Here is a 10,123-nt window from a genome sequence, read left to right as displayed (position 1 = left end):
AAGCCCTAGAGGGTATAGGAGGCAAAGAAATTTATTTAAAATTAAAGGATCACCTCCTAAGGACCACTAAGGCTATGAAGAGACTGGAGAATCTCTAGTATCAAGAAAGACTGAGAGCTGGGACTGTTTAGCTTGGAGAGGAAAAGGCTCTAGGAGGAGCCTTTATGGATGTGTGTAAATGCCTGACAGGGGGGTGTAAAGAAGGCTGAGTGAACATTTTTCCATTGGTGCCCAGTGACAGCACAAGGGGCACAAACTGAAACAGGTTTCTGAACCATCAGGACCCTCTGACCACCAGAAAGAACAATTTTAAAGTGTCCAGAGAGGCTGTAGAATCCCCTTCCCTGGACATACTTAGAAAACATGTGGACATGATCCTGGGCAAGCAGCTCTGACTGGCTCCTGCTTGAGCAGGGGTTTGGACCAGGTGGCCTCCACAGATCACTTCCAGCCTCAACTATTCTTTGGGATTCTGTGCTTTGATTTTACTCATGAAGCCTCTGAACTCAGCCCTGATGCCAGCTGGAAAGGATTTTGACAGTCAGTGATCTCAGGCTCCTCCACTAGGATTCACCCCAAAACACAATCTATCTATTCCAGGTTATCACATTGTGCTGTCTCAGCACCTGCTCCTCAATAAATGGAAGAAGACTGATCTAAAGTGAGGGTAGCTGTACAAACATGCAACCACCTGAAGTTTTGTTCTGCAGAAGTAATGTTAAAATCAGGGCTCATTTCAGGTGGAAATCCCTACACGAAAGAACTTGATTATCACCATAAGGTAATAAGGTAATAAGTTAAATAACTCAGACAATTAGACACGAAATGCACATTGTGAAGCTTTCAGGTGTCTGCTGTTGCTTCATGAGTCAAAATATCAGAAATTCCTACATCCAATCGACAACACTTGATACAATAGTTATTTACAGTTTATAGAGGGAAAAAGGGCTTTATATGGAATGTGCACTGTAAGTGGATTCAAGGCCAAAAATGTTAACAAGAAATGGCAGAGGAGGTATAGATATGTTACTGGTGCATAAACAGAAAGAACAAACATCGAGGGTTTTCCCTCCTTTCTGAAGGAAGAAAACAAGTACAATGAAAAGAAGGATGCATCACACTATCTTATGGCCAAGGGAGTGCAGAATAAAGCATCAGGAAAAAACAGCTTAGAGACATAGGGTTAGCAATCATGTTAAATGTGTAAGTATTTGTATGTGTCCCGTACATTTTTTGGGTAATCACTCATAGTGTAACAGTGTGTTCAAAATTCTATTCATCTTGCACTTGCATTTCACATTTTAAAAATTCATAAGCATGAAGGTCTTATTTTTTATCTCCCATAGTGGGAGATGAAATCCAGAGACTTAGAAAAGTCAGGAATCTCAGTAGGAAACAAGAAAAAGATAACATGTCTGTAATCTTTAAAGCTAGAATTATTCACTAAAGCTTTTTTTGAAGACAAGCATCTAGAACATTTCTGTTCCACTGGAAAATAATAAAATTGGTAGAAGAATAGAAGACTTTTAAGAAAATTAAAAAGAGGTTGTTGATGATACCCAGCAAAAAACCTGTTGGATCTTGTGGTGTTTGGTAGGGTGCTTTAGTCCTGCTTTTTGTATTGCTTAAAGACTGATAAAGCTGTATCTTGAGGTATAGGCTGAAAATATACCAGCTATTATAAAATCTCTCTTACCTAATTCTGTGTGGGATTGGAGGATATGGGTCTGATTTACATTTCATGAAGTTTGGGTTTCTTAGTGGCAGGGAAACATCTCACCAGGTCTTTCATGCTGACTGCAGAAGGATCCTGACTGAAGAATAAGGAATAAATCAGCTGGGTTCTCAGACAGGGGTTCACACACTGTATGCAGAGAGCAAATGCTTTCAGTCCTGTGAGGAGCTAGGAACAATTACAGAAATACAAAGGCTGAAATGTGTTTGTGTGAGGAACTCCTAGACAGGAATGCTGGCAAAGTTTTACTGTTCCAAGTGAATTTTTGTGAGTTTGATACTGCTGCAGACTGAGGTTGGGAGAGTGGAATCTGACTCTGAGCTGGGGGGGGTTGGGGTATGTGTTTTTCTCAGTGTAGTAGGTATCCAGGTCTGGAAGTTTACTTCTCATCAAACTGCTGCATTTGTATATATGATTGAAAAAGTGTGGTAGTAAAACTTCTTTTCAAGTGTGCTGTTTTCCTGTATTGATGTTGAACCAGTTAAAGAACAGAGCCTGAATAAGCAACTTGTTTTGTCATGCCTAATTCAGATAAAGGAATGACAATGCAGATCATTGTTATTAAGTGACCTGGGTTACCTACACAATTTTGTTCTATAACACAAGTGTGGTTAGCTTTGGAAATTATTGGTGTTTTGACTGGTCAAGCATCAATTTGCATTTGATTGTGAGTTAAAATTATTTTTGACAGTGACACAGGTAATTTAATACTTATTTTCTTAGGTTAGAATAACCTTAAATCACATTTCTTTTCTTGCTAGAAAATTACTTAAATGGCTGTGTAAAACCAAGTCTGTGTTTAGTGCTTTTCATGAGTTGGGATCCTTTTCTGAAGCTGAACGTGGCTATCTGTGTGCTGTCAGAATTACCAGGAGCTCATGCTAAGGCCATGAAAATCAGTGGAAATATTCCATCTAACTACAAGAAACTTTGGAGGAGACTTCATTATGCTCATGGTAAGAGCAGGGTCATAGGCTCATAAAAAATAAGATAAATAGAAATGCCCACATTTGATGAAATTGTAATGGTAACTTGTGCTTCTTAGGCGTAGACTGAAACATTCCACCTACTTTGCAGCTAGGACTGGTTACAATCTAGAAAGGAGTAATTATTTCAAAATACTGCCATTATTAGCTGAATAATTTATATGAGTATGAATACTGCAAAAATATTAATTGAATTATATTCAGTGAAAAATTGCATTTACAGAACAGTCATAGAATAGTATTGACAAGATCTGCTTGCAATGCAATCACCAGTCTTGTTCTACTTGAGAAGAATGTCTTCTGAGAGATGAAAGAATTTGATCTGCATTCCTTCTTCATTGTGACAAAACAGCTTTAAGGTAGCTTTGCACACATGATGCTGAACCTGGTTAAATGTTTTTGAGAATAAAATTTAAAAAAACTTCACAGTACACGTATCTTTGTCATAGGTTAGCAAACATAGTCCCGGAAGGGATGTCCTTGCTAAGGGGTGCTTACAGTTTCCTCTGGGACCTGACAGAACCTATCAGTGGCCAGTTTGAATATAGACAATTCTTTGAGCCACTTAAAGTTGTGACCACCTCTGTGATCCGCACTTAAGAATAGACAAACTCCCCCCCAAGCTCTCTCTCGTTTCCAGCGCTGGGACAGGTGGCTGCAGGCTCCGTGCGGGGGCCAGCGGGCCCGGCCAGGCCCTGCTTGGGCCAGGCCAGGCCAGGCCAGGCCACGGCCATCCTGGAGCCATGGGCCTGTTCCAGCCGTGGAACCACCCCCCCCACTGCCTTGCTGTGGGCAACCAGAGCGGCTCGGAACCCCCCCCTCCACTGCGATAAGAAAAATTCCACATTCCAGCTGCAAAGCTGCAAGGCCGAGGTGAGATTAACCCTTTTATTGCTGTGAAGAGCTGAAAACCTGAGGGAAGAGAGAGAGGAGATGCTTAAAGCTGAAAGTCTGTTGTGAAGCTATGATATATCAGAGTATCCCGTTGTAATTTCACGAAGATATGGAGGGTGGAGTGTTCAGCTCGTAAGCAAAAGCACCTGCGCTGAGATAGGCAGATGCTGACGCAGCTGTAATTTCATGAGAAGTTTGGACAGGGAGAGATGGACCAGATGAGGACTTTTGCTCCAAATGGGAAAGGAGAAAACCTCAGTTCCTAGAGATGCTCCCAGAGATAGTCCTAGAGATGAAGATGAGGAAGACCCTTTGCTCCCAGGGAAAGAGAAGGGCCTCTGTTTTTGTTTCTGAACGGCTCAACCTTAAAATTGTGCCCCAAAAACTTCAAGAGTGGACCCTCGAAAGCAGTTGTGGGAAAAGCTGCAAGTCAGTGGAAGGGACTCACATGCGAGCAGAGAGACTCCTCTTCCTAAATGCACTGAACAATATTTGGAAGTGGGTGGCTGTCTCGTTGTGATCATGTTTTCATAGCACGAGCAAGAAGAGACTTCTCTTTCTAAATGGACTGAACAAGGTTATTATGGAAGTGGTAAACAGACTGAACATCTCAAGGGTTGTCTTTTTACATTGTCAGTGGGAGAAGGGAGGAAGGTGGGGGGAGGAGGAGAGTTCTGAAGGTGGTATAATTTTTTTTCCCTTCTTTTAGGTCTGTTAATAAGCTTCTTTATATTCTTTCAAGTTTGGTGCCTGCTTTGCATTTCTCCTAATTCTTATCTCACAGAAGACAAACAGTAATGAGTATTTTAGGCCAAACCACTACACTAAATTGGTGTTTCCACCTGGTTACAAACCCAACGCGCAACAATCTTTTAGGAAGGGAGAATAACTGAGAAATACTTGTAACTGTCTATCTAGAAAACAATGGTTTCTCTGTTGGTATGCTCAGTTTTAGTGCTATTAATAATAATGTAAAGTTCTCATATGCTCTTTTTCATCTGGAAATAAAAAATCACCTTGGGAAATTAATCTCAGCCCTTTGTCACAATAAGACTCATGAAGTGATTAAAGCAAGGACAGCAGTGCAGAGAGACAACCCTTCTGTTCCAGGCTGGTGCTCTAACCAAACAATCAATATTCATTTTGGGTGCCCTAGGTCTATCAAGGAACTCAGAGCAGATCACAGCTAGTGCTCAAGTAGTTTGTTTCCAAGGAAGGGTTATTCAGAAACAAAACAAACAACTCCTCAAGTCTGAGTTTTAATATTTTAGGGAGGCCAAAAGAGCACACTGGCAATATCCACGAGCTCTCCAAAGATTTAATGTCTGTTACACAGTAAATGCTGCATAAAAGTGATACTCAAGGCATTATAAAGAGATGTTATATTACCATAGCATATCTATATTTCAATTAAATTAAGGGACATAAACCTGTTTTATGTGTTTTAAAATAGTTTCAGCTTGCAACCTAGTAACTGTTACTTACTAGCTGGATGAGTTCGTGCATCACTAGAAGACACAGTTAAACTCAACACACAAAATATTTGTAGTAAAGCGAGACAGAGGATTTTATTGAAGAGCATTGCAATTATTAACTGAAATGCTCTGCTCAAGTTAGGCATCACACTTCAGTAGAACAGTCAGTAGAAATATGTGTTATATGGAGTTATGGCTATGTGGGAACGATAGAGCCAGGGAAATGGAATAAATACCAATGTACTTTGGTGGTGTCTTGGCTTGATCTTAGATAACGATGCAGGTGCTCTTTCTGCTATTTTTCCTAACATCTGTATTATATGAGGGATGTTGTTTTAAGCTTTTGATAAAGTGCTATTTTGTTGTCTTTGAATTATGAAGTTTCACAAGCAGAGCTAATGTCTTAGATCACTTCAGAATAAAAAGGAAAATAGAATAATAATTTATTTATAAGTTAAAGATAATGAGTTATAAAGAATCCTTTCCTATATCTATATCACCAGCTCTTTCATTGTCAACACAATTAACCCCAGTACACTTTTATTTATTATTATTTATTAGAGGCAAAATGAACATTACAGTTCCAGGGTTTTAAAGAGTGGCTTACCCACTAAACTTGTTGCATTGAATTAAGCATACTAAAGTCTAATTTTGCCTTAATATTTAGATGACGTACAGATTGTGAAGATGGTGGAAATAGTGCCTAGGTGGATTTATTGCTACATATCTAGATTTGAGGTAAAGGACAATAAATATTCTTTGTGCTAAACAGAACCATGGGAATAGCTATGCATTAGTAACAGTAAATTTTATTTTAATAGTTGTTTAGCACCAGAGTTTCCATATGACTAAAAAATGACAAACGTAGAAAATACGTTTTTTAAGGAAAGGTGGAGGGGATGGAGGTTGCAGGCAGCTGTAGCTCTGTTAACGTGACCTTAATACTATGCAAAGCTTTAGGAAAAAAATTGACTATGTAGCAGATCTGACTACAATAATAAACATAGGGAATACACTGTATTCCTTTTTCAAAGGAAGAAAACAAAATTGTACTTAAAGAAGACTAATTTAGCACCAAAGGAATGCAGATTAAAGTAGGTAAAACACCTTAAAATCAAAATCAAAATAACTTTTTTCTTTTTTTCCCCCGAGGCTTGGATCCTGTAAATTGTATTAGTGCTTCTCTGTGGGTTTTACACTTTTAAATTGTTCCAGTTCTAAATTCTTACCAAATTATGCAGGGGAAATTTATTTCTAGGAATCAGTTGTCTTACTACTTTTTAATTCAATATAGGTTTTAGCTTGGAATGTGGATATAAGTAAAATGGCCCATTTTAGCTGAACTGGAAGCCTTTGTGTCTTTTCCAACACATGTCTTTGCAAGGTGGACTTACATCCTGATAAATAATCACCAGGTTGAAAAATTCTTTGGAACTGTTGCTTATCTATAACAGATTCAGTATTTCAGATATCTCTTGTTAATGGGGATTTGGTTGAATTACCTGTCCTTGCCTGTTTTCTTGTGGGTATAGTGATGAGCTGTTGTCAGCTGTCCAGGAGGTTTGACATTAAGTGATAGCTTGGTGCTCTCAGCCATTTTGAGGTTTCCATGCTGCATCACTCAAATTAGGACTTCTGTGTTCAGAGAAAAATTTTTCTCCCTGATCCTACATTTAAAAATCAATCTGCTGGATGCAGTTTGAAACAAGGCAAAAAAGCTACCCCATATGTATTCTAGTTCCATGCAAAGAGTGCTAAAATTATAAAGAAGCCATCAGTAAAACAGGTAAGAAGCCATTTTGTTGATTGTTTTTTTCCTCAATCTATATTGTGTATGGTTTATAGGCACAGGTTATTTTTCTTCCTGCTTCTGTAAGTATAATGCTGGATGTGAGGACACATTGTACAGCCAGGCTTTTAGAACATGTTTCAGAGAAGTATTTCACTGCAATTTCTGTTATGTGTTTTTGAATGTTCAGTATTTTGCTGAAGCCCTATTTTCCCAGCTCACCGCCACAGGCCTAGAACAAAGCTCTCTCTTCAAATGAAAAGGTGAAATCACAGAAGAGAAAGAAGTTTATGACCAGAGCCTTGCTCTTACAGGCTGGCAGGCTATTTTAATCATCAGCCAAAGCACAGAAGCCCCTGCTTGTTACTCAAACCTCCTTCACCTTTGGGAGCAATGTTCTGTGACATTAAGGAACTCTATGACAAAATAATACCACCTAATGAGCTACAAGATAACAGACATTTAAGATGAAGGCTAATATTGAAAGACACTGGAGTTCTTTGTCTCGTCTTCCTCTTCAGTTTGCCAGGTGAGTGTTAGATTGTGCCTGTCTGCTCCTCCCTGAGGAATGAGCAATGTCCAGCTCTGCCACAGCAGTTGTGTCTCAATGCCTGCCACAACATTTTCCCAAGGAGGAATCATTTGCTTGATTTTTTTTTAAAACCAAAGGTGGCATACCTTCTCCTCTGTTGGCATAAGCAAGTCTTTTCCACCCCTTCCCTTCCTATACTCATTTGTTCATGGAAATGTGTGTGAAGTGTGTGTGTACAGCCAAACAAACCATAGCATCTCATCACTCATTCCATCATAGTCTCCTTGGGAATGCTGCAGTAATAATATTTAATTAGTTTTGGTTTAAAATTTAGAACTAGCCTGAGACTGGACTTTAAAGCATTAAGTAGTTTATTTCATAAAGGGATGACTCATTTAACCAACACGTGGAGCCACTAATGAGATGACAGGGAGCAGTAGGGACATTTTGTAGGTCAGGAGAAGAGGCTAAAGTTTAGCCTTTAAACTATGTGCACAGAGGTTTAATATGTTTTCTCTTTGTGTCTGTACAATCTTCTTGACTTAGATTTGCCGCTTAGACTCATGGCACAAGTCTCAAATTTACGTACACGTACTAAAGAATCATTTACAAACAGCATGGAATGAAAAAATTTACAAGTTCAAACCCAGCACTTTCAAATCTCAGTCCTTTTTCTACACTTCATTAAATAATTTTCCCCCAAAGTCCTTACACACACTGCTGCAGCCATTTAGCTTTGACTGCAACACTTTTTCAGAGGGAAGTGGTCTGGCCCAGACCAATTTGACTACCTTGGACTGTGCTGGGGGTTTAAGATGTCTCAGTCATCAAATCCTATGCAACTCATGTCCAGGCACCTTCATCCACAACCATCCCACCAAGTTCCTGCGTTTTCCTTGGGTTGGCAAAGGCAGAGCTACTTTGGGTGAGTCTGCAGAGGACTACTAAAACAGGAACTAGAACCCTTTCTCTGAGTGTCTCTTTACTCTTTTGTCAGAGCAGTACATTTCTATACCATAAAATATGGTTTGATGAGTAAAAAATTCCTTTATACATGTTTTATTAGTGCCAGATATAATAAGGTCTGAAAATTAGATCAGTTCCCTTGATCAACATCCAGATAATTTAGACAAAAACTATTCTTTCCATTCTGTTGCATTTTTGAAGCACGAGGGAAGGATTTAAACAAGATGTTCTCTGTCTTTTTAAATGGGAAATTATAAAGATACTAGGTAATTTATAGCAAGATAAGTTTATTCTGTGGAAGTGTCTTAAAGGGAACCTCTATCACCCTTCTCTGAGTGGGAACACAAGAACAATCCCCTTCAAAAAATGATTTTCAGTGGAAATGATATTCAGTGGAATACATTATTCATATTTATAGAATAACTTCCAAAATGCATTTAAAAAAAAAAAGTTGAATGAGCTTTTGTGAGGAAGAAGCTGCAGAGAAAATGCATGTACATAAACAAAAATCCCATTGTTTACTAGGAGTTTGACCTATGCTCCAGAGTGTATGTAAAAATAGAAAGTGAAGTATGGTAGGAGGGGTGTATAATCTCTTGCACAAGCTCTGTAGATTGTGTTTATTGTATGTCACAGTGTCAGTAGTTCCCACCACTTGCACTTCTGCCTCTTTGCTCCCACTGCAAGTTCTGTTGTCTAGAGAGGCTCTGAATGTTGGATTCAAGGCCTGTAGCAAGCCAAGGGTCACTTGATTTTCCTTTTGCTGCTGTGTGTTCATTTGTATCTTCCCTCTCACTCAATTATGTCAGAATCATTCAATGCAGGTAAATGGAGATCACCAGGAGAGAGATGGCAAGTAAATAAATAAAACCCCTCCTCACAATCAGGGAATATTTCTGGGTAGTCTGGTTAAAGAAAAACTTTGCAAGAATCCTCTACTTGTTGCTGTGAATGGACTTTTAGCTTATTTCTTTTTTGTTTTTTTCCCAAGGAATGTAGAGCATTTTCTATTTTCATAAGGTTAAATTAATTAATGAACTGTGTTATCTTCATTCATGGGGACAGCACAGATGACCAAATTGCTAAAATGTTTTTGTCTTCCTCTGCCAAAAAGGAGTAAAAGGCTTCCATTATGTCTTCCTCCATTTGTACTTTATTGGTGAATCATGACATTTAGGATCAGCATATTAATTCAAAATACAAGCTGATGGCAAGGAAAACTTTTGAAGATACGTTTCTTTTCCCAGATTTTGACTTACAATAACAATTAGCTGGCAGATTGTGTATTAACTCTTGGCATCACTGGAGGGTATTTCTATTTAGGTCTGTCAATTAAAAGAAACAAAACTTAGTTTTAGGCGCTTCATTGCTTTGACATTTCAGTGCTAACTAGATTCTAGCTGTAGTGCAAATATCAAAAAATCCTCATTAAGTTTTATTAATTATATCATAGGTAAGTTTATTTGACATGTAATCAATTTAATATCACAAAAGCAGCAAATACAGTTATACTTCCTAACACATTAACTTAATAATGAATGTTATATAACATGCATTTAAAGGGTATTTAAAAATAAAGCTGGGCTAACTTGCAAGTAACAGTGAGAAATTATTAACTGGTGAAGTGACACCAATGTGAAACTGAAAGAGTTGGAACGAGTCATGAGACTGCTACTGAAATAAAGAATTTTCATGGCTATTTTTCTGATCTGTAAGATTTCACTATTTTATGCTGATTTGGTTTTT

This window comes from Aphelocoma coerulescens, chromosome 3, assembly GCF_041296385.1.
Source record: "Aphelocoma coerulescens isolate FSJ_1873_10779 chromosome 3, UR_Acoe_1.0, whole genome shotgun sequence".
Taxonomy (NCBI): domain Eukaryota; kingdom Metazoa; phylum Chordata; class Aves; order Passeriformes; family Corvidae; genus Aphelocoma; species Aphelocoma coerulescens.
The sequence above is the reverse complement of the archived record's forward strand: the minus strand, read 5'-3'. Positions refer to the sequence as shown.